The sequence below is a fragment of the Amblyomma maculatum genome, chromosome 2 (assembly GCF_055883805.1).
Source record: "Amblyomma maculatum isolate TAMU_Amacu chromosome 2, ASM5588380v1, whole genome shotgun sequence".
Taxonomy (NCBI): Eukaryota; Metazoa; Arthropoda; class Arachnida; order Ixodida; family Ixodidae; genus Amblyomma; species Amblyomma maculatum.
Genome location: NC_139345.1, coordinates 183,117,039 through 183,140,881, shown reverse-complemented (window position 1 = coordinate 183,140,881; position 23,843 = coordinate 183,117,039). Strand labels below are relative to the sequence as shown.

The 23,843-nt window shown below is 49.0% G+C and overlaps 3 non-coding genes and 1 pseudogene across 3 annotated transcripts; all 4 read left to right on the top strand.

Annotated features, from left to right (window-relative positions):
- The first annotated feature begins 12,373 nt into the window (after positions 1-12,373).
- TRNAL-AAG (transfer RNA leucine (anticodon AAG)) lies at positions 12,374-12,455 on the top strand. Its single transcript has one exon. It is a non-coding gene; the product is annotated as a tRNA-Leu (tRNA).
- A 284-nt stretch (positions 12,456-12,739) lies between these two features.
- LOC146200572 (uncharacterized) lies at positions 12,740-13,933 on the top strand (annotated as a pseudogene).
- A 1,207-nt stretch (positions 13,934-15,140) lies between these two features.
- On the top strand, positions 15,141-15,222 carry TRNAL-AAG (transfer RNA leucine (anticodon AAG)). Its single transcript has one exon. It is a non-coding gene; the product is annotated as a tRNA-Leu (tRNA).
- A 1,340-nt stretch (positions 15,223-16,562) lies between these two features.
- On the top strand, positions 16,563-16,644 carry TRNAL-AAG (transfer RNA leucine (anticodon AAG)). The gene has a single exon. It is a non-coding gene; the product is annotated as a tRNA-Leu (tRNA).
- Positions 16,645-23,843: the final 7,199 nt, after the last annotated feature.

The following is a 23,843-nucleotide window of genomic DNA, read 5'->3' as shown; positions in this document are numbered from 1 at the left end:
CAGAATAGTTCGATTCCGCTTCCGTGAGGGTACGACTAGCGTACGCGACGACATACTCGGAATATCCAGGTTTTCGTTGAGCAAGAACAGCGCCCAGACCTACACCGCTTGCATCAGTGTGTATTTCGGTCGAGCAGGCAGGGTCGAAATGGCGGAGTATATGGGGAGAGACCAGTGGACGGCGTAGTGTACTGAACGCAGCATCACAGGCTGGTGACCAAGAGGAGAGGTTCGGGCCTCAGGCGAGAAGTTGCGTTAAAGGGGCGATGATACTGGTGAAGTTGCGGATAAAACGGTGGAAATACGAACATAGACCGACAAAACTGCGAAGTTCTTTCAAGGTTGTGGGCTTGGGGAAGTCTGCGACGGCACGAAGTTTGGTAGGATCCGGTAGAACGCCATCCTTGAATATGACATGACCAAGTATTGTGACCTTGGTACCGGCAAAGTGACATTTCTTCAAGTTGAGCTGTAGGCCGGCTTCAGTAAGGCACGTAAGGACACGCTGAAGGCGCAGAAGGTGGGAAGGGAAATATTTCGAGAAAACGATCATCTAGATAACAGACACGTTTCCCAGTTGAGCCCACTGAGAATGTCATCCATCATTATCTCGAAGGTGGCGGGGGCGTTGCACAGTCCGAACGGCATCACATTGAATTCATACAAGCCATCGGGAGTGATGAAGGCTGTTTTCGGGCGGTCAGCGGAAGCCATCGGTACTTGCCAATAGCCAGAGCGCAAATCTGGCGACGGAAAGAACTCCGCTCCTTGCAAACAATCTAGCGCGTCGTCAATTTGTGGTAGTGAGTAAACATCTTTGCGGGTTATCTTATTCAGATGCCGGTAGTCAACACAGAAGCGGATCGTGCCATCTTTCTTCGTCACCAACACTACGGGGGAGGCCCGAGGGCTATGAGATGGTCGTATGATGCCCCGTTGAAGCATATCGGCGACATTGACACGAATGACGCGGCGCTCAGTGGGCGACACGCGATATGGTCGCTGCCGCAGGGGAGCATGAGGACCAGTGTCGATTGCATGAGAAACGGTCAAGGCGCGGCCCAAGGAAGGATGGGAAACGTCAAAAGATGCACTGAAGCGCTGAAGGAGGGCGACTATTTGGTCCCGTTGGGCGGACGGAAGGTCGGTCGCGATAGCTCGATGAAGGGCGTCGACAGGAAGCTCATCACTCGTAGCAGCACAAGACGTCAGGGCAGCTACGTGAGGAAAAACTTCAGGTTCGAAGAACATGTAAGTGCGATCAGGGTCCAGCTCTTCAATGTAGCCGAGGCACTCCCCGCGAAGAACAACCGTCGAGCAGGGAAAAGGGTTGGAAGCATAGATGACACAGCTGCCATCAGAAATCGTTAGAACGGCGAAAGGAAGAAGGAGGCGGTTATGGTGGGCGGAGGCGAGCTTGGGCGTAAAGAGAACAGGACTAGGGAGGGCAGATGTCGAAATAAGGGGAACGAGAACAGAAGAAAAGGGAGGAATGTCGGTGTCTGCAGTTACAAGGAGTTTAGCAGGGCGCACAGGCGGGTCACACAGGGAAACATTACACACAGGGGAAAGCTAAACTTCAGCACGGGCACAATCAATCACAGCACTGTGAGTCGACAGAAAGTCGTAGCCGAGGATGATGTCGTGGGAGCAGGCGTAAAGCACCACCCTCTCGACGAGATACGTAATGTCTTTGGTGCAAACTCGTACCGTGCACGCTGCCACAGGGGTGATGCGCTCTGAACTGGCCGTACGAAGCGAAAAGGCAGGAAGCGGCGTCGTGACCTTGCGAAGTTCGCGGCGAAGGGCATCACTAATTACGGAAACGGCAGCACCTGCATTCACCAGCGCAAGAACGGGAAAACCTTCTACGAACACTACAATGACGTTGGCGGGAGAAGGCGGAGGACTTAACGAGTTCGTCAAACGCGCAGTTCTTGCCTCCGGAACTGCGGCATTTAGTTTTCCCCTTGCGTAGGGCCCTGTCGCCGGAGCATCGGCGAAATGGAACGTCGGCGAGGCGAAGGCGAACGGCGTGTCGAGTACTGAGCCCGAGGTGGAGACTATCCAGAAGAGACGTTGCTCAAGGGCGGCTCGGGATCGTAGTGGTACTGACGGATTGCGTTCTCGGGATGAAGCACGCGCTGACGGCAAAGGCGAGCGACGTGACCCGGGAGCCCGCAAGCATAGCAAATTGGGCGAGATTCGGCGGTTCGCCATGGGTTCGTAATACGGCGTCGCGGCCATGAAACGAAGTGGATCATAAAACGTAGGGCCGTTCTGGTAAGACGATGTAGGAAGCGGACCGCGCGTTCCAGCGGTTACTTGAGCGTAAGTGAGTGGGGCTTGCACAGGAGCGATGCGAACACTAGAAGGCAGCGCTTCGGCGACTTTCTCCTCGATAACTTGGCGGATAGCCGGCGAGATGGATGGCGCGTTGGCCGGCGCTAATTGCGAAGTGCAGACGGTCGGCTGAACTGGATGGAGGAGGGACAGCTGGCGTGCAACTTCTTCGCGGATGAAGTCTTGGATATTCTGCATAAATTGAGACTGTTCCGCAGACGACGTAGCCAGTGCCAAGCCAGCAATGCCGGCAGGTGCGGCAGCCCGCCGCGTAGAAGCGCGTTGCTTTCGTAGCTCGTCAAACCTCTGGCACAGGGTTATAATGTCGGATACGGAAGTAGGGTCCCTGGCCGACATCATATAGTACGCATCATCAGTGAGACCTTTTAGAACACGTGTGACTCTTTCGGGCTCGGGCATGGACGGATTGACCCGTTTGCAGAGGTCAACCACGTCCTCAATGTAGCTGGTAAACTTTTCCTCGGGAAGTTGAAGCCGTGCATGGAGGCGTTGGTCGGCGCGGAGTTTGCGTACCGCAGGAAGGCCGAAGACATCCGCGAAGTTCTTGAAGACAGACCACGTCTAAAGACCGGCTTCGTGGTTTCGAAACCACAGGTTTGCCACGTCCGTGAGGTAGAAGAGGACGTTGCTCAGTTTTATGGAATCGTCCCAGCGGTTGTAAGTGCTGACGCGCTCGAAAGAGGCCAGCCAGTCATCAACGTCATGGTCGTCGGTACCACTGAAGAAAGGTGGGTCACGGGGGCGTTGCGCCCCGGGACAGAAGATGGCGGCAGGAGTGGCAGGTATGGGCACCGATGGTTGACTGGGAGCGTCCTGCATGGTTGTGACCGAAGGCGGTAGCGTGCTGTTCCGAAGTTCCAGGGTGAAGTTTGCGAGGAGGACTGGGGCGACGACCGAGACACCTCCACCAAGTCTAAGGTGTTTATTGGAGCACCAAGATCGTAGGCAACGTCCGCAAACCAAAGCGACGGGGGTAGATGTTCGAACCAACAGTGAAGTGCCAACAAGGCTCCTGCTCCACTTCGTCTACCTCTTCGGGTTGGCGCGCGAGCTGTTGGCGATCGGGATTTCTACATTGTGACGCACGCATGACGCATGCTACATTGTGACGCATGGGTTTTCGGCGGGTTGCTTCTTGTATCTGCGAACTCCCTTATTCTGCGTTATCATACTATACTGACTCTGAAGGGCGGCTAATAAGCTGTGATTTTTTGCTCCACGGGAAGCCATGGAGACTTATCAATATTTACGCGTTTAGTAGTGCAGCTGGGCATGTTGATATGTTTGAAGCTATGGCTATTCTCCTAGAGTGTGATAAGAATGTTGTGCTAATGGGAGACTTTAATTGTGTATGTTACCTGAATGATCGTGCTGAACCTAGTGTACACAGAGACAGAAGTGGTGAAGTGTTGCGTGTTATAGATGACTCAGGACTCATTGATACAGGGGCCTCATGTCCTGCAACTACACATAATCACGCATATCCAGGGGAGGTCCCACGCGCGCCTAGTTAGGATGTATGTTTCTTCCAGGCTGTTTTCCCGTGATTTGTTGTGTGAAACTGTACCGGCTTCCTTTTCAGATCATTTTATGGTGGTTGCTCGGCTCGGGAGAACTTACTGTTCAAAATTTAGGCCGCAATGGGAGGTTTGGAAGCTAAATTCTTCACTTTTAAATGATCAGGTGTTTGCCTTTCGGATACGCTCTCAGCTACAAGTGTGTTTGACAGGTGGCATGCCAATATTTGCTGCATGGAAGCTGTTTAAACAGGAGGCGCGAGCGATAACTATTGAAATTGGGTCTGTTAGGTCATTTTACAGGAAATTTCAAGAGAGGACATTGCATAAGAGTTTGTATAACCTCTATGAATTAGAATGTGAGGCACCTGGAGTATATTTAGACGAAATTGCTAGGGTAAAGTGTGACCTACAAAAACAGGACGCTGAAAGATACAAGGGTGTCCGAGTGTGATCTCATACAAATCGTGCTTTGCTCTCTGAAACCCCTACGCGACAAGCTCTACTTGATGAGCACCGTAATGCTATGGCCAAAATAATACCGGGAATGATGTCCAATGACACCCTAGTAACGAAAACGTGTGACATCATCTCTGTGTTTGTGAGCTATTACACGACACTGTTCAGTGACGCTTCTGCTTCTTCTAATTCGGATCTACTAGCTAACTTTAAAGCTCTTATAACGCTTTTATCAGATGAACACTGTGCTCTTATCAATGGTCCTTTCACGTTGGAAGAAATAGAACACGCAATTGACCAATTACCCCTCTCTAAAACACCTGGCCTTGATAGCATATCGTGCGAGTTTTAAAAAAAAACTTTTAAACCTTTGCTGAGCCTCGTCTTGCTGCAGATATTCGCTTTAAGTCTTGATATGGGGGTCATTCCTCAGTCCTTTACTAGGAATCACACAGTCTTAATTCCAAAGAGTACGGATAAAGAAAAATTGCTCTCAGGGGATGGCTACAGGCCAATCACGTTGGCGAATGTAACTACAAAATTTTTGCGAAAATACTATCAAATTGTTTACAGTATGCCATGACGGTTCTCATTGACCCTCATCAGACGTGTGGCTTGAGGGGACGCTCCATACAAAATAACATTGATATTGCACGTACAATTCTCGAATCTTGCTCTGGCTCTCATGAGCAGCTTGCTCTACTCCAGATTGACCTTGCGAAGGCATTTGATCGTGTCCGGCATTCGTTTCTATTTTCTCTTCTCGAGCGTGCAAATGTTGGATCAACTGTACTGAAAGGGGTGCAACTTTGTTACGACTACTGTTACACTCGCTTGATTGTTAACGGTCACCTCTCAGAGCCTGTGCCAATTCGATCATCCGTGAAGCAGGGCTATCCTATATCACCGCTACTCTTTGCCCTCTACCTGGAGCCACTTTGTTTGAGTGTACTGCAAAACCACAGTATCCGTGGTTATGTTGCGTTCAGTAATGAAGTTAAAGTGCTTGCGCATGCCGATGACTTGGCGTTTTTCTGCACAGACAAACCCAGCATTGACAAAATTATAACCACCATTGAGCAGTTTGGCGTTGTATCTGGCGCTCAAATGAATAAGCCTAAAAGTTCGGGTCTGTGCATGGTTCGGTTCATGGGGAGCAATGCCGACTCATTATGCTGGAATTGAATGGTCTCATGTTCCCCCTAAATACCTTGGAGCTCCCCTTCATGCTTTCAAGTTTAGTGGGCGTTACTGGAAAGAGCGGGTCACGGCACTTAAAAGCTATGCTCAGACATTTGTTCCGCACCGCCTATCAATTTTTGGCCGAGCACAGGCATGTAACATGTTTCTGGCTACAAAACTTTATTATGTATTACAGGTACTCCATTGCGCGAGGATTTAAATCCACAGTTTTCACCGAACGTTTGCGACGTTCATATGGTCGTCCAGTTTTGAGCCTATGCGGCGCGATAACTTATTCAGGCCTGTTTCTGCTGGCGGACTAGGTTTGACACATCTCTATGTCAGACAGTAAGTTGCTCGTTTCTTCTTTTTCCGTAATAACTCCCATCCAATTACCAGAGCATCCCTGCAAACTAACCTAGTGAACCTTCTTCTAAACTTAGTGGTTTCTTCCAATTTTACCGATCGGCCTTTATTATTTGGTTTTATGAAAGAAGTTTACGATTCAGTGCGTTTTCTGGCAGTTCGCTTCTCTTATGAGTACTTATTCTCTGTTTCACGGAAAAATTTATACAAAGGTTTGATATGTTGTTCCCGTCTCCCTTATATCGTTCACTCTATTCCAATTTTATAGGGCATGATGTGTTAAAAAGGGTGCGCAAAATGCCGATCTCGCCTTCTACTAAAACGTTTTTCTTTAAACTTCATGCCCAGGCTTTGCCTGTTAAAGTGTGGCTTCAGAAAAAAGATGTTTTCGTTTCTTCTCTTAATTGACGGTTATGTGATACACCTGAAACCATCGAACACTGTTTTATTGCCTGCAATATTATTTCGGGACGTTCTGCAAAGAACATTGAAGAAATAATTTATTTTAAATTCCCACAGTGTGCGTTACTTGATAACCACCGAACATGACCACAAACTCTTTGACATGATTTTCATCCTTGGACTGCACAGCCTGTGAAAAACGCGTATGTTGGACCGGAATGCTGAACCTCCAGTCTCCTCCGTTACTCATTTCGGCTAGATGGTACACCAGCTTAGAGAGCTTACGAAGATAATGACTATCAACCGGACTGGCTGTCATTGTTGATGTGTTGTCTTTCCTTTCCACCGTTTTAGTGAAGTTGTGCTAAGTCGTATTCTAGTAGTGTGGTGTTGTGTTGTATGTTCCAATTGGACTTTTCGCCTACAGGCTGGTTACTCTGTAAATAATGTTTATAACTCCACGCTGAATTCAAAAGCATCTAATAAATACCATGCTGAAGAAAAGAAAAGTAGCGTGGCCGAGCGGTCTAAGGAGGTGGTTTAAGGCAACAGTCTCTTCGGAGGCGTGGGTTCGAATCCCACCGCTGCCAGAAGTTTTGCTTTTTTCTCTCCGGCTGTTAAGTTGTTAAAGTGCATAACCTCACCCCTCTGGTCCTTGGGCTCTATCACTGCATAACATCGTATCAAATAACGCTACTAGAACTGTTAAAGCTGCCGTCGGCACAGTTTTGTCTCCCACTTAAAGCTTCGCGCTTTTGTCGCTGGTAGATGTGCAGGGCTGCATTTCCTTGGCACTGAGGACACTGTGAAGAACTGAAGGTAGCGTGGCCGAGGATTCTGCTTCCGGCCACGCCAGTGAACGGACGCAGGATGCAGGGCTCCTCAGGAGCGGCTTCAGCGGCCATGTCAGGCCGCGGTAACAGGACTACTGAACAGGACAGTACTTACCAGGTCGTTTTGCCTACACTGCCAACAGGTCGGTTTGTTTTGAATACCGTTTTTTTGCACGCCGATATCAGGGCCCGCCCGTACCGGGTGGAAGATTTCCGCGATGCATTAGCACAGCACTCGCTTATCCCCCATGTTATCGCAATGGCGGTGTATCGGGTGAGCCACGTCTTGGCCGTCACTCTCAAGGATACTGAAGCGGTGACCAAGGTTGTGAGTTTAGGTGAGCTTTGTGTGAAAAGCGGTCGCTGCTTGGTGATAGACCCGGCGAACCAGGGCGTGCGGCTGAAACTTCACTGGCTGCTACACAACGTGCCAGACGGGGATGTTCGTGCTGCCTTTACACCATACGGAAAGGTGTCTGAAGTTACCCGGGAGCATGGCGTGTTAAAGGTATGTTAGAAAAGGGCTCTACTACTAGACTCGCCACGCTAAAGCTGAAAGATGGCATAAAGCTTGACGACCTGCCGCATCGGTTGAATGTTAGCGGTGAGCTCGCGCTCGTCATTGTGCCAGGAAGACCCCCGTTGTGCCTACGCTGCCGGAGTACGGGTCACATCCACAAAGAGTGCCGGGTTCCTCGCTGCGAAACCTGTCGACGGTTCGGGCATGAAGACAGCCAGTGTGCTCGTAACTACGCTAGCATTGCCGGACCTAGAACCAGCGAAGACTCGTCCGAGTTAATTATGGACGAGGCGGATGCGGAGGAGGCTGCTGACATTAGAGGTCAGTCAACGAAACAGGACGCGCCTTCCATGACGGTTTTAACAAAGAATAAGGTGATGGTCTCAAATGAAAAGAATGAAACTCGGCATGTCTTGAACGTTCCATCCCAGGACCATGAAATTGCGCCAAAGGAAGCGTCAGAAGACGTAATCAAAGTTTCTGACGCTGAGGACCATCTCAGTACTGAGCCTTCCTGTACTGATGCCATGGAGGTTGGGCCGGAGACAGCCAGCCGCCTTAATTGTCGCGAAACGTCCGCATGAGGAAAGCGTCGAGGAGACTCAGCTGCCAGGCGGTATTTGTGGTGAGCCGCCGCCGAAAACTTCTGGCATCCGAAGAGCCACGTTAAGACCGAAGCCGAACTTCTCGGCCGACACGCGGCAGGCGGGGAAACCGCCTGCGTAGTTTTGTGCTGTCCTGAACAATTTGTGGGTCGGCTGCTTACCGACCAGCGTCAGGAACCTTCTGCAACCAAGCAGGGCACGTGTGAAAAAAAAAAATGAAAGACGGGGCTTGTACTTCGTTTGAATGTAGCCCGACGTTCTGCTGGGAGGATATTACATGCACACATACGCCACTGTTCTTCAGAAGCGGAGGCCACGCAACCATGAAGGTAGGCACCATGCGGGTACGGGCATCTCTTTCTAATACATGACTCTCAAGCTTAATTCGCCGTTACACGTAGCTACTTTGAATGTCAGAGGGCTGGGAGCGAGAAGGCGACAATGCCAGCTCAGTCGCCTCCTTTTGGATAATGATATAGATATAGCAGCTGTGCAGGAGTCAAACATTGAGAGCCAAGAAAGCACTGACCGTATGGTGGCTTCTTTTCAAGCCAACTTTTATGTGTGTGTATGCCATTCTGTTGGTGTATCGGGTGGAGGCCTTTTATTTATACGTAACACGCTGGGAGTAAGCGTAGAGTCCGTTTTTGCCTGTCCAAGTGGTCGGCTTTTGGTTACTGATTTTACCTACTGTGATTTATGCTGGCGAGTTGTGTGTGTGTACCCAGTCGGAAAAAACTGCAGAAAATTTTATGATGTTACGACAGACTTTCTGAGCGGTTTTTGACCGGAAACCTGTTGTGACAACAGAACATTCTGTAGTAACATCAGAAATTTCTGTAGTTACAATAGAAAAGTGCAGCAGAACTACAGCCAACAGAAATATACTACAGAAAAACTACAGAAAACACTACAGAACTACAGAAAAATCTGATAGTTACGACAGAACTACATGATATTTTGTCGTATTTTTGACACAGTTCTGTAGTTTTTTTCGACTGGGTATGTTCCCAATTCAAAATGCGAACGTGAATCGTTTTTTCAGTCTATTGAATTGTGGTTGAAGACTGACAAAATCTTGCTTGTACTTGGTGACTACAACTGTGTGTGCGCAGCTGTGGACCGAGCGGCGAAGTGTAAACCTCGAAGAGACAGAAGCTCCGAGCTGTTGAATACACTTGTGCATGAGTATGGCCTTGAGGATGTTGGTAGTGTGCTCTCCACTGGAAACCAGTTCACGCACTTTCAGCGAGATAGCCATGCTAGATTGGACAGGGTGTATCCCTCGGTTGATCTTATTTCTCTATGTACTGCATATGAGGTCAAGCCTGAGTCTTTCAGTGATCATTGTCTCGTGAGTGCAGTGTTTGGTAGGAAAGGAAAGATATCGCGCTTTAACTGGCACCTATGGAAACTGTATGCCAAGCTTCTCGCCGGTGAAGAGTTCCTTACGGAAGTAAGACCGAGTTTGAAAATCGTCTTGCTATGCGACCAGTAAGTTTTGCAGCGGAATGGGACAGCTTCAAAGAGTGGGTCAAATTGAAATCCATAGAAAAGAGCAGTAAGGTGCGGCATAAAGAGAAAGAAAAAGAAAAAGAACTGAATGAACAACTCGTTTTTTTTTGAGCATGGAAAGTTCTGTGCAAGGGCATTTCGCCAGTAAAATACGAGAGAATAAAAGTGAGCTGGAAACAATCGACAGCGAAAGATACACAGCGGCTGTCATACGTGCAAGGGCTGAAAAACTTTGGGCAAGAGAAGTGCCAAAAAACGAGCGCTAGCAGACGAGAAAAGATATGCCTGCCAGAAACAAATAAGGAGTATAAGGTATGCCGGCATCACTGAAGATGCTAAAGATATTCAGCGTGCTGTAGCAGAGCACTTCGAAGAACTGCTTAGCGCTAAGCATCAGACTGTAGGCGGCTTTCAAACATATATTTTAAGACTGATGCCTGCACTGGATGACGAAAGTAGAGCGCGCCTGGAAAAATCGATAACGTTGCAGGAGATAGAATCTGCAATAGATGACCTGACACCTGGGAAGGCCCCTGGGACGGATGGGCTAAGCGCTTCCTTCTTTAAAACTTTTCAGCAGTATGCGGCTCAGTTTATGCTCTGTGTAATCACTGAAGCTTATGAACGTAATACTGTTCCATTGTCTCTCTCTACATCGCACACTGTTCTACTACCCAAGAAACATGATCCGGAGAAACGACTGTTGGTGGGGTAATATCGACCGATTAACCTCACCAATGTTGACTACAAGGCGTACATGAAGGTATTAGCAAAACGACTGCAAAGCGTAATAAAGAAATTGGTTGGGTCTCATCAAACGTGTGGCATCAAGGGTCGATCCATTGCCACGAATATACATGTCGCAAGAACCGTACTAGAATGTGTTGATGCACTCGGGGGTCAGATAGCCATGAGGCAGTTAGATTTGGCGAAACCCTTTGACCGTGTTTCTCACCAAATTCTTTTTTCCATTTTGGAGCATTCTAACCTAGGTGAAGTCATAGTGGAGGGTGTTAAAATGGCTTATGGGAACTGCGCGACCCGCATTATAGTGAATGGTGAACTGACTGACAGCATCGCAGTACGTTCATCGGTAAGGCAGGGCTGCCCGATCCCACCCCTGCTTTTTGCACTGTATTTAGAGCCACTTTGCTTGGCTATCATTGATAGCGATCGCATTTTAGGGTTGAAGCTGCAATCAGCACACGTGAAAATGCTAGTATAGGCTTATCACATAGCAGGGTTTTGTGCAACCAGAAAGAGCATCTGTAAAGTCACTGGTGTCGTTCAAACATTTTGTGATCTAACCGGATGTAAGATCAGTTGGGAGAAAAGCTCTGCGTTTTGGCACGTTGATTGGGACGGGACATCTGCTTTCTTCTGTAAGCTGCGATGGTTTGCTCTCCCAACGCGTTATCTAGGCGTGCGTTTAGATTGTTATCAAGATCCCAACCTGCACTGGATATAAGAAACGTCCAGAGCGAAAGAAAAAGCGGATGCGTGGCAAGGAAGGCAACTATCAATGTTTTCGCGCGCTTCTATTTGCAATGTTTTTCTTATTTCGAGGCTGTGGTACCTCATAAATGTGTTGTGTATCTCACGAACCTCAATTCAGAAAATGCACCGCGTTTTTGCTGTTTTTATTTGGGCATCCACATGGGAAAAAACCGCCCGGACGAATTTGTTTATTTCTGTTAAAAGGGGCGGGCTTGGCCTTGCACATCTGTTCTTGCGTCAGGTGGTTTCGAGATTTATATTCCTCCGTGATCAAAAAGATATCTTTCTAAGAACTTTGATGCAAGTGCGATTGCAGAGGCTGCTCCCTGAATGGATTGTGTCATGTGAAAATATACCTGATGCTGTGACTGGCTACCTGCGCGAGGTTGTTTTTTCGTGCAAGTTGCTGGAAGTGCGGTTTTCTTTTGATTACCTTTACAGTGTTACCCCCCAAAAGCTGTATAAAGATCTCATTGACGTGATGCTGCCGGTGCCTTTTTACCGGGCATTACACTATGGAGGCCCAGGGCAGGACGTTTTGAAAAGAGTTAAGAAGATGCCCGTGAGGCCATCTGCTAAAACGTTCCTTTTCAAACTTCACTCTAATACGCTCCCTGTTAAAACCTGGCTGAATGATAAAAGTATCTTCGTCCCATTGACAACAAATTGCCTGTTGTGCAAAAAACCGGAAACAGTTGAACACGTTTTCTTACAGTGTTGGGATGCTGTCTTTCTGTGGGACGTCCTCCAAAGGACAATTAAAAAGGAACTTCCATTAACTCCTTACGGTATAAGATTCCTACCAGTGCAGAACGATGATGCACCTTATGATTTAATTATGCTTCTTGGCCGCCATAGTTTGTGGAAAACACGAATGCAGGTGCGTCATGCAGATATAGACACACGATTTGCGCGTGAAAACTTTATTGAAATCTGTGTATATACGCGAAACTTTGAGGAGGCAGCAGGATGCGCCACAATGGCAGTGTCTATTTGATGAGTTGGTGCGCTGGAAAAGATTTTAACCGCGTACGCGCTAGCTCAAGTGTAGTTGACGTTTTCTATCATGTGTATTTTTGTTTTGTGTTTCACGGCAATAAAGAGAAAAAAAAAGGTAGCGTGGCCGAGCGGTCTAAGGCGCTGGTTTAAGGCACCAGTCTCTTCGGAGCCGTGGGTTCGAATCCCACCGCTGCCAGAATTTTTGCTTTTTTTTCTCCGTCTGTTAAGTTGATGAAGTGCATAACCTCGCCCTTCTAGTCATTGGACGCTATCACTGCATAACATCGTTTCAAATCACGCTACTAGAACTGTTAAAGATGACGTCGGCTCAGGTTTGTCTCCCTCTTGAAGCTTCGTTCTTTTGTCGCTGATAGATGTGCAGGGCTGCATTTCCTTGGCACCGATGACACTGAGAACTGAAGGTAGCGTGGCCGAGCGGGAATCCACTTCCGGCCACCGAGCGTGACGGACGTGATTATCATGGGCTCCCAAGGAGCGGACTCAGCGGCCCAGCTTGGCCGTGGTATCAGGAACACGAAAAGGCCTGCCAAGGATTATGAACTGGTTCTACCGCATCTGCCTACAGGTTCGAGTGTTTTGCACACTGTTTTTTTTTTGCACGGCGACATAAAAGCCAGGCCGTACCGGGTGGAGCACTTTCGAGACTCTCTCGCTCGTCTTTCACTGCTGCCGGAAGTGGTTGCCTTCGGGGCATATCAAAAGAATCACGTGTGGGCGGTAACGTTTAAAGGTGAAGAGGCGAAAGCGAAGATTTTGCAAGCCCAAGCTTTTGAAGTGAAGGAACACCGATGCGTGGTCATTGACCCCTGTAATTAAGGCATCAGGTTGAAACTTTTCTGGCTGCTTCACGGCATGCAAGACGATGATGTGCGAGCGTCGTTGGCGGCTTTTGGAAAAGTGACTGAAATTTCAAGAGACAAGTGGAAAGTGCGAGGGTGGGTCGACAAGGCTTCAACGAATCGAACGGTCACGCTGAAGCTTCAACTAGGCGTTACCATTGAAGACCAGCCGCATCAGCTTCGGGTCGCCGAGGACGTCGCACTCGGCCACGTCCCAGGCAGAGCCCCGCTTTGCCTCCGGTGTCGCGGGAAAGGTCATATACGGCGTGAGTGTCGTGTGCCGCGCTGCGGGCTGTGTCGTCGCTACGGCCATGACGAGTCCCAGTGTGTGCGCACGTATGCCAACGTTGCAGGCCCCGTGCCGAGTGAAGTGGCAGCCGAGCACTTGATGGACGCAGTGGACGCCGAGGAAGCGAGCAGTGGAATCACTGAGGAGGCAGAACAGAAAGAACAATCCTCTGCGAAGACCCCTGCCCTTAAAGAACATTGTGAATCAGATTTGATAGTTCTGTTGTCGATTGTTGCTGGGACCGAGACACCCACGAAAGAAAACGGCAATGCCAGTGCTGCAAGCCCAGCTTCGTCTACGCAGCACAGTGAGGAACAGGGAGACACTGAAGCTGAGATGCCAGCTGCTTCTACCTTGCCTGTGAAGCGTGTGCACGAAGACAGTGTCAACGAGGGATCAACGCAAGGAGGAGCGGAAAATGGACAGCCTCCACTCAAGGCGGCCCCCCTTCGCCGGTCGGCCTTCAAGCCAAGGCCAAACGTGCCTCCAGACCGCGGAACTGTGTCACCTGTGCCTCCGCCATAGCGGGGGTACCCTTTTCGGTCGAGACGTCACAAGCCCGGTCCATGATCGGGAGCAGCGCTTGGAACGACGGACAGACTCGCCAAAACGGAAGAATGGTCATCCCATGCAACAGTTCAACGGCAATGCTGTCTTTCTGCAGAAGAGATGTGAGTGAAATGTTTCGCGATTTATAATTTCTTGAGATGGCGACCAATTTATCTACTAGCTTGCGCGTTGCCACGCTAAATGTGAGAGGGCTGTCAACGCGTCGGAGACAACAGCAGCCGAACCGCCTTCTGCTGGAAAATCTAGCAGCAGTTCAAGAGAGCAAAATGGAAAGCGAACAACAAACAGATAAAATGGCTGAAATATGTCGTTCTAGATATAGTGTTTGCGTTTGTCATGCGGTTGGAAGATCGGGGGGATGTGTCATTTTCATTCGAAATTGCATAGAGTGTGTACAGTCTCGTGTGAGAGTGGTCGGCTTTTGATATGTGATTTCAGTTTTTCTGGATTGGACTGGAGAGTGATCTGCCTTTATGCGCCGACTAGAGCGTTTGAGCGCGAAGAGTTTTTTCACTATATGAAATCCTTCCTAATACATGAGAGGCGGGTTCTCCTGCTTGGAGACACACCGTCTTCTCTCCTTCGTTCGCTCCTGCTTGGAGAACAACACACCGTGTCCTTCGTGACAAGAGTGCAGAGTTACTTAACCTCTCTCCTGCTTGGAGACTTCAATTGTGTCTGTAGACCGGAAGATAGAACAACACACCGTGTCCTTCGTGACAAGAGTGCAGAGTTACTTAACGACATTGTTAATGAGCCAGAGCTTGAAGATGCTCGCTGTGTACTGACGCATGAAGGCCAAGCAAAGTTCACGCACTTTCAAGGTGGCTGTCATGCAAGGTTGGACCGAATATATGTTCACATTGATTGGGTGCCCTTGTGCTCGGAATATCAAACACTTCCCATGAGCTTTAGCGACCACCCCTTCGTAATGATTACTGTAGGCATGAAAAGTAAGGCAACAAAGTTCATTTGGGAGCTTTGAAAATTTAATGAAAAACTGCTGCTGGATGAAGAGTTTACCACTAAACTGAAAGAATATATTACGCATATGTTACAAAATGACTCTAATTTTATACAAGCATGGGAGCAGTTTAAGTGCGATATAAAGATAGCTGCTATTGGGCGAGCATGCACTCTCCGACGTAAAGAAAGACGTAGAGGTAGCGTGGCCGAGCGGTCTAAGGCGCTGGTTTAAGGCACCAGTCTCTTCCGAGGCGTGGGTTCGAATCCCACCGCTGCCATAATTTTCGCTTTTTTTTCTCCGTCTGTTAAGTTGATAAAGTGCATAACCTCGCCCTTCTGGTCATTGGACTCATCACTGCACAAAATCGTTTCAAATCACGCTACTAGAACTGTTAAAGATGACGTCGGCTCAGTTTTGTCTCCCACTTGAAGCTGCGCGCTTTTGTCGCTGATAGATGTGCAGGGCTGCATTTTCTTGGCACTGAGGACACTGAGAAGAACTGAAGGATTATTTTGTTGAACAAGTGTATAAACTAAAAGAAATTTTGAAGCAGCAAGACGTTGCGGAGGAGGTCTTGAGTCTGATGGGCGAACTTGTGGTAATGAAAGTCCATTAGACACAGTTGTCAGCCAAGGGGCATGGCAACCACGATCTTTTACTATGTATTTGTACCAATTCATGCAATAAAGAAAAAAAAAAAGAAGCGTGGCCGAGCGGTCTAAGGCGCTGGGTTAAGGCACCAGTCTCTTTGGAGGCGTGGGTTCAAATCTCACCGCTGCCAGTAGTTTTGCTTTTTTCTCTCCGTCTGTTAAGTTGATAAAGTGCATAACCTCGCCGTTCTGGTCATTGGACTCTAGCACTGCATAAAATCGTTTCAAATCACGCTACTAGAACTGTTAAAGATGACGTTGGCTCAGTTTTGTCTCCCACTTGAGAGAGAGAGAGAAAACATTTATTGCTCTAAAAAGCTTCTGGTTTTAGCGGCGGGCCGATGTCTTCATATCTTTGGCCTCTTCACAAGGTCGGCGCCCCAATTCCAGGGCACCGCTGAGTCTTGCTGCTTCGCAGGCATGCCGAACCAGTGCCCTTTGGGCCGCGAGCTCGCTGCTGGTCAGCACACCCTCCCATTGTTCCGCACTCGGGCTATTTAGTTTGTGGAAGGCTCTGTTTCGTTCACATTCCCACGTGATGTGGTATAGTGTGGGGGTTGCCCCACACCACGGACATGTGTTCCTGTATTGTGTAGGGAACAACTTGTTTAGTATGTATAGATTGTGGAAAGTCCCTACTTGCAGTATCCGCCAGCAGACCCCCTCGTGCTGTGTTAATGATGTGTGGGGTGGTGGGTATTTGAATCTCCGCCCTCTGTGGCAGTCTAGTATTTCTGTATACGTTGGTTCCACCGTTATAGGGTCCTCCAGGGCTTCTGACTGCCCTGCTCGGTTCGTGATCTCGCGAACTAGGCTGTCTACCCTCGAGTTACCCTCTATCCCGGTGTGTGCCGGTATCCAGAAAATCCTGTGTCTTAAGGTCTTATTTGGAAGCTTCGCGCTTTTGTCGCTGATAGATGTGCAGGGCTGCATTTTCTTGGCACTGAGGACACTGAGAAGAACTGAAGGTAGCGTGGCCAAGCGGTCGAAGGCGCTGGTTTAAGGCACCAGTCTCTTCGGAGGCGTGGGTTCGAATCCCACCGCTGCCAGAAGTTTAGCTTTTTTCTCTCCGGCTGTTAAGTTGATAAAGTGCATAACCTCACCCCTCTGTGGTCATTGGACTTTATCACTGCATAACATCGTTTCAAATCACCCTACTAGAACTGTTAAAGATGACGTCGGCACAGTTTTGTCTCCCACTTGAAGCTTCGCGCTTTTGTCGCTGATAGATGTGCAGGGCTGCACTTTTTTGGCACTGAGGACACTGCGAAGAATTGAAGGTAGCGTGGCCGAGCGGGATTCTGCTTCCGGCCACGCTAGTGAACGGACGCAGGATGCAGGGCTCCTCAGGAGCGGCTTCAGCGGTCCAGCAGGGCCGCGGTAACAGGAATATGGCCTCGGAAAACGAGTACCAAGTTGTTTTGCCTAGTTTGCCAACAGGACGTTTAGTTTTGAATACAGATTTTCTACACTGTGATGTTGGGGCCCACCCGTACAGGGCGGAAGAATTCCGCGACTCGCTCGCGGAGTTATCGCTCTTGCCGGATGTGATTGCCCTCAGAGCCTACCGGATGAGTCATGTGTGGGCGGTGACTTTCAAGGACGAAGAAGAGGTGAAAAAGATAGTCGGCAAGGGTGAGCTTCCAGTGAAAAAGTGCCGATGTATCATGATTGATCCTAACAACCAGGACGTTTGCATGAAAGTACATTGGCTGCTGCAGATCATTCCCGACGACGACGTACAGTCGAGCGCGATTTGAAGGTTATCGCGCGAGCGTCGACCAGCCTAGCACTTCAGGCACCTGGCGGCCGGTTTTGGAACAGGAAAAATCATGATTTCGCACTCTTCTCTCCTTCGTTCGCTGTTCCATACAACAACCATCACCCCCGCGACAAATTCACCGCCCTTTCTCTCTATTTTAAGCTTTACATTTGTTGATATAAAGTGTCCATTTTCAGATAATACCGAAGAATACGTCGTACGCGCTACGATCCCTGCCTGTTTGCAGAAGCAAGAAAAAAAAAGAAAACTGATAGCCCAGCAGGGAGTGACGGCTGCTGAAGGAACAGCAAAAAGAGTGAGGGAAGCTGGCTTGATGCCTCCCTGGCCTCGGCAGAGAATTCTGGGCCATGGCGCTTTTCACGTTTTCGGTCGACGCTCGCGCGATAACCTTGAAATCACGCTCGACTACGGCTTGCCTTCGCGCCATTCGGGAAGATGACAGACGTCGGCCGAGAGCGTTGGCGTGTGCATGGCCTGGCTGATAAAGGCTCAACTACAAGAGTGGTCACCTTGAAGTTGAAGTCGGGCGTAAAGCTCGACGACCTGCCACACCAGGCGAGCGTCCCCGGCGAGTTGGCCCTCGTGGTCGTGCCAGGTAGGGCTCCACTCTGCCTGCGGTGCCATGGCACGGGCCACATTCGTCGCGAATGTCGCATTCCCAAGTGCAGTGCGTACCGACGATTTGGTCATGAGAGTAGCCAATGCCAGCGGACGTGCCAATGTAACAGGAGCGACAACCAGCGAAGACGCCTCAAACCATGTCATGGACGAGGTGGACATGGAGGAGACAGCACCGGCGGCTAGTGTAACAGCGGAGGTCGCCGAAAAAGCTGCGGTACCATTGTCTCAGCAGGAGCCGCCCGGAGCTGAAGTGGTCGCGGCAGAGCACCAACGACCTCCTTCACAGGGCTCTTCGACCGCTACGAGTGCCGAGTCGAAAACCTCAGTTGATTCTGAGCCGCCTCCCGGCACTTCAGAACCTGAGGTTATTACCACCATTACCACCAGTTCAGTCTGCCCGGCGGCTGGGAAACGACCGCACGACATGACCCTCAGCGTGGAGACGCAGGAGGACGGTGGGGGCGGAGACGAGCCACCGACCAAAGCCACAGGTATTCGGAGGCATACCTTGAAGCAAACCGCCTCCGTAAACGTGTTCTGTATAGCTCAGGTGGTTGGGGGGTTTCCGCAAACGCCATGGCTGTCATCCTAAACGGTTCGTTGTTTTTATTTGTACCAGGTAGCAGGCGCCAAGGTTACTTTGTCGTTTTTGTACGGTCGGGTTAATTTTTTTTTTGTTTTTTTGCTGCCCGTCGACGTGCTTATCACTACAGTATCAGGAGCATACACCCTCGGTCTGTTGTAACGGGCACCATTCTATCGTGTAGCCATGGCGGTTAGTATCGAAAGAGCGCTACGGGTAGCGACGTTAAACATACGGGGCCTCGGAGCAAGAAGACGGCAATGCCAGCTGAGTCGCTTTCTGTTAGATAATGGCTTGCATATACTGGGATTTCAAGAGACAAAAATTGAGAGCCAGGAGCTCACGGACCAAATGGTGTCCAATTTTCAAGCTCATTTTGATGTGTGTATTTCTTACGCGATTGGTGGATCAGCTGGTTGCGCCATATTTACACGGAAAAGCTTTGGCATCACAGTGCTGTCAGTGTTTCCATGTGGCAGCGGGCGCCTCTCTGTGGCTGATGTAGTCTTTGGCGAATTGGAGTGCCGCGTTATCTGTGTGTATGCGCCGAATATTGACATGGAGCGGCGATCCCACTTTGAACGCTTTGAGGCATATATAAACTGTCAGAAAGTGGTTATACTGCTAGGCGACTTTAACTGTGTGTGCAATGTTGACGACCGCGCAAAATGTTTGCGTGTTCCTTGAAAACATTGGTAGCGTTTTTGCCAGCAGTACTCGTCCGCAGTTTACCCACTTCCAGCGAGACAGCCACGCAAGGCTAGACAGATTGTATGTCTCTGCGGAATTGGTGCTCTGGTGTAGTGAGTACGAAGTAAAACCCGTCGCATATAGTGATCACTGCTTGGTAACTGCCACCTTTGGTAAGACGCAGAGCAAACGAACCTTTAGCTGGGACTTGTGGAAAATGAATGCGCAGCTTTTGGATCATGAAGCTTTCGTCGACAAAGTAACGAAAGAACTGAAAAATGTGACTACAGGCGAGCCAGTAAGCCACGCCATTCGTTGGGAAGAGGTTAAGCAGAAAGTAAAAACAAGGGCTATTGAAAGGAGTAGTGTCATCCGACGCGAGCAGAAAGAAGCTGAAACAAAGCTTCGCCATCAACTGAAGTTTTTTGTTACCATGGAGAATGCCGAACCTGGTCTGTATATTAGCGAAATCAAGGAAGTGAAAACTGAACTTGAAAGGATAGATACGGGGATATACAAGGCGGCAGTAGTGAGATCAAGGTCAGATAAGCTTTGGGCGGATGAATTGCCAACCAAACGCGCTCTTTCAGACGAAAAGAGATACGCATGTCAAAAGGAAATCCGCCAGCTAGCTATGGGTGACAACATTACGTCGGACAGAAATGAAATTAAGCAAGGGATTGCCGAGCACTTTAACGTAATTCTAAGTCATCCACAGGACCTTAAAGATGGGTTCCAAAAGAATTCCTCCCATTGATGCCAAAGCTAGACGAAGATGTGAAGACACAAGTAGAACAATCAATTACACCAAGTGAGATAGAATGTGCAATAGATGACCTAGCTGCCGGGAAAGCACCTGGGCCTGATGGCTTAGGGGCCATTTTCTATAAAACATTCTGCTCTGAGCTAGCCCATTTTCTTTCTCATGTCATTAACGAAGCGTATGACCGGAAAAGACTGTCTTTGTCCTTCACAACGTCAGATATTGTCCTAATCCCAAAGAGCGATGATGCTCAGAAACGTTTGCTGCTAGGGTCATATCGTCCAATAACTCTTGTTAATGTGGATTATAAAATATTCACCAAAGTTCTTTCAAGGCGACTGCAAGGCGTTATTAAAATGTTGGTTGGACCATACCAGACTTGTGGCATTAAAGGCCGCAGTATCACGACAAATGTTCACGTGGCTCGAAGCGTGCTCGAGTGTTATGACGCGCTTGGTGGTCACGTCGCGATGATACAGTTTGACCTTGCAAAAGCCTTCGATCGTGTCTCACACAAGGCATTGCAGTGCATACTTGAACACACGAACGTGGGCAGTGTCATTACGGAAGGTGTCAAGATGGCTTACAAAAATTGCACAACGAGAATGATTGTTAACGGCGAGCTCACTGATAGCTTGTGCGTGCTGTTGTCGGTGAGACAGGGATGCCCGCTATCACCACTGCTGGGGCCGAATTAAAGACTGCTCACAATCACACTCACAATCTTCCTATTGGCCAGCGGCAACACGGCGGGAGCGGCCTTTCTTTAAGTCATCGAAGTCTGCTGTTTACGTCATGAAGACACTTGAAGTGATGACGTTGGCTACGGGCGAATTTTGAGCGGGGGTGGTGAGCGACGCGAGCCGCTCACAAAGGAAAAATGGCGGCGATCTATGCGGCGGCCGGCGTTCTCGTGAGGTGGTAGCGGCAGCGCCCTGACGCGATCATTGGCGAAGGACGGTGTACGAAGACTGTTTGACGTGCCGGACGAGATGTTTCGACGCATGTTGCTACTCGGGAAGGATATAGGACAGTGACTGTGCGACGCGATGAACTGAGATGGGTGTGTGCGGCCGAGTGCGCTGTCTGTGCGGCGGCAGATAATGGGTGCACTGCGCTTTTTTCGAGCTGCTAGTGGCTCCAAGCCGCTACTGGGAGCGAGGCGAACAACGGCTTCGCGCAGCCGACAGTTCGAAAACGTTTGCGGCGTGCAGCTAGGGCGGCGACGAAGAAAGGCTTCCTTCGTCACGGCAGCATACCGGGCGTCGTTGGGTTTGTCGACGGCCCATCGGGCGTCTACGAGTAGCCTTGTGATGTCCCTGTTTTCAGATATCAGATGCCAACATGATTTGGGTCATGAACCTCCCTACGTGGGATCTTGGGATGATGCTTTCTTCTAGCGTACTTCTCGGCTGCACACAGGCATGACACAGGCCGAGGCAGGCCTTCTGCGAGACGTCGAATTCACGACAGTGAGCCGCGCTGCTCTTTGCAAGATAAGTTATGATAGGCTCCACACGCCTCACATGTATTGCCGTTCTTGGGCTTTTATAAAAGCTGAAACGTAAGACGCGTCGTACATTGTTGAAATGCCTACGTAAGAAACGAAGATGGGAATGCGTGTGTTTGATGCCTGTATTGAGTAGGAATGGGGCACCATTTGTACCGATATGAAGTGCTAGGTTGTCCTTACAGCAGTGTTGCTTGAAACGTTCAATCATTCGTTGTCTGCACGCCCATTAATGTCGTCAGCAAAACCTGGCAATGAGTTACTTGATGCGACTCTTCCATTGTGTCAGCAAGGCTGTCAAAGTTTATGAGGCTGTTGAGGTCGGCAACGACGAAGAATGTGCTTAACAGCGTGCCATTTTCGGTCATGCTGGTAAAAGGGGCACCTGTTGGAGACATGGCTGCCAGTGCCATGGAATCCCGGTCCGGACAATACACCTCCACAAGATTAATGGTGGATAAATGCATAGACGTGCTGAAGAGCCGCTTCCAATGTGTGCAAAAATACTAGACGCTCCTCTACCAGCCAGAGCGTGTAGCATGTGCTGTGTTGCATAACTTCTTTGGATGTCTTCCTGCCTGCAGACGAGGAGGATGCTGCTGGCTTGGACAGGAAAGGATCACAGCTGTCTACCGGCTACTTGGAAGTGGGGTCGCTATTGCCATGCATACCTCTAGGGAAAAGCCATATAGAATCAATTTTAGCCTGTTCTACAGAACCTGCCACCAGAGCTGGCTGGCACAGCTGCCCATGGTGCTGCAACAGCTGTGGCATCAATCCCAGCACAACTATCGGCTGTGATATACCCCACGTGGCTGACCAACTCATCACAGGCAGCCAAGTGCAGCGCCTTCTCGTTTCATGTCTGTGCCAGAAACTTGTTGTGATAAAGATGAATTTTCTCGAACCATGCGTTCTCGAACCTCATCTGTCAAGTCAAATTTGTCTTCGTACCCCCCCCCCCCCATATAAACTGTTGCTTGCAACCGTGCATGTGGGTGTTTGTGTGTGCGCATGTGTTTGAGTACGTAATTAGTGTTTCACAACGAGTCAGCAATTGTGATGCCTATCGGAATGGGAAAGTCCCACAGAAGTTTTTTAGAAGCACGTGTATCCACTGTGCACCTTTATTTTCCTGCAGCGTTTCACACGCTTGAATATGCAGCAGCGAAACCAACTGCCTGCAATAGCACAGGCAGTTATTTGCACGTGCTGCACAATTGTGCTACACTGAGAAGACGCACACGAATAATGTTTTAGAGCCTGTAAGCTGGCACAGTACTCATCGCAGGTCTGTCTGACACACTTCAGAAACAAGAAATGAAAGTATTGTGCATAAAACACAAAAGAATAGTTGCTTAATGATTACAGGCTTGCATAGTAGTTGTCATAGGTTTGGCCCATTTCAGAAGCAGGAAACAAAGTATGGCACTTAACACGGTGCAGAAACATGACACAAGTAGTGCTATGCTATGTACAATGTTTGCAATGTTTCCATTAGTGAGCTTTTCAGGACTACAGGCCTGCATATACTGTTGGAATGCATAGAACGCATTTGTTTAATGCTAAACAGTGTAAAGCTGTCAAATTGAATGCATAATATTGCGAGTTTTAGTGCTCACAGTGATTGTAGCATAAGCAGAAAATCTCATAGGTATACAAACTTGTGCAAAAACATCACATGCATCAAGCAAATGGTGTGTGGGAAGAAGGTATCGCTCAAAAACGAAGCAACTCAGTCATGAGAACAAAGAAAAAAAATACAGAGCACACTACAATAAAAGCTACATCGAAAGCCCTGTTACGATGGCACTGCAGTGAATGAAGGCTTCGGGTTCAGTCACGGCAGGGGTGGAAGCATTCCCATGATCATGTTCTTTCCTAAACTATCCAGCTACATACAAACAGATGATAATGCAAGGACAGAGCTTCATTTTGGCCTACACTACATGCTTCACAGTCGTTTTGTATTTCCTAAAGAGAAACCGATAGAATCACGGAGCCTGCACGTTGCACTTTCAGCACTTTTCTCATCGATACTAGTAGGCGCCGACCGAAAACACCTTCGCAAGTTGTCTTTGTCCATTTCCGTGTCAAGCGCTCCATGAAATTTTATCGCTGCAGGCCCTGAACTTCGACCCCATTCCATTAGATTTTCAGCATGCTCACGGCACTCGCACGGTACTTCGATTACCGACTACGTTAAAAAAAGCAGCACCTTCTAGGGGAATCAGCTGTTTGCTTGCAGGCCGCCATGTGCACGCCATGACGGCGCCGGCGCACCCTCGCGACAACAAA